The 924-nt window shown below is 53.1% G+C and overlaps 1 pseudogene; it reads right to left on the bottom strand.

The window, feature by feature from the left end:
* Positions 1–275: 275 nt before the first annotated feature.
* Positions 276–435, bottom strand: LOC130283543 (U2 spliceosomal RNA; annotated as a pseudogene).
* Between the last annotated feature and the right edge of the window lie 489 nt (positions 436–924).

Below are 924 nucleotides of genomic sequence, written 5' to 3'. Positions count from 1 at the left end.
ACGCAAAAAGTGACACAAAAAAGAAATAAATAAGTGAATGTGTGCAGATATACTGCCCGGACATCCGGCCGGATCTATAAAAATTTCTCTGATCCTAGCCAGAAGGCCGGGAATCAAGAGGTGAGTGCCACAAGGTGAAGAGATTATGGTGCCCGTGCTTCAACTCAGTGAGTCCATCCTCCCAGTGAGTTTCGGCACCTCGGGGGTCACCACTCCCCGAGGCACAAAAGTACCTAGCTCTAGACCCTCTTAGCCTCATGGCGAGACCCAGAGGGAACAGGTCACATCGGGGCAGCCGTCGAGCTGATTCCTCAGAACCAGCCCCGGAAAGCCCTGGTACACCTGCATCCTCCATGCAGCACCCATCCCCACCAGCATGAAAACTGATAAGAACAGATACTACACTTGATCTTAGCCAAAAGGCCGAGAAGCGACAGCTGTTTCGGGGTTTTTGCCCCTCATCAGTACAGAGCAGGGTGATCTAGCTTGGCTGTGGTGAGAGGCCTGAGGCTTTAAAAGGGGTCAGTACTTTCCTCAGGGAGAGGACACCTCTTCAGGTGTAACGGAGATTCAGGTTAGGCCATTTAGCACTCCGCAGGCATTCTGGGTAGGGGAATATGCAAAGCAGCTCATTACAACCTGAATCTCCGTTACACCTGAAGAGGTGTCCTCTCCCTGAGGAAAGTACTGCAGACTGGAAGGCAAGGCACTTGTCCTGCGGAGTGAAGTTTTGCCTGTACTCCAATATACCGCACAGGCCTGGCCTCGCCTCCCCATACCACCGTTTGCAAGGCCATCACCCGGACAGTGTTTGGCTTTGTCTGGGGCAAAATGGACAGAGTCAAGAGGACCGTGATGTACAAGGAACCCCGCAAGGGTGGGAAGGGAATACCCGACATCTCCGCTCTGCTGAGGGCCTCCTTT

The sequence above is a fragment of the Hyla sarda genome, chromosome 7, assembly GCF_029499605.1.
Source record: "Hyla sarda isolate aHylSar1 chromosome 7, aHylSar1.hap1, whole genome shotgun sequence".
NCBI classification, from domain to species: Eukaryota; Metazoa; Chordata; class Amphibia; order Anura; family Hylidae; genus Hyla; species Hyla sarda.
The sequence above is the reverse complement of the archived record's forward strand: the minus strand, read 5'-3'. Positions and strand labels throughout refer to the sequence as shown.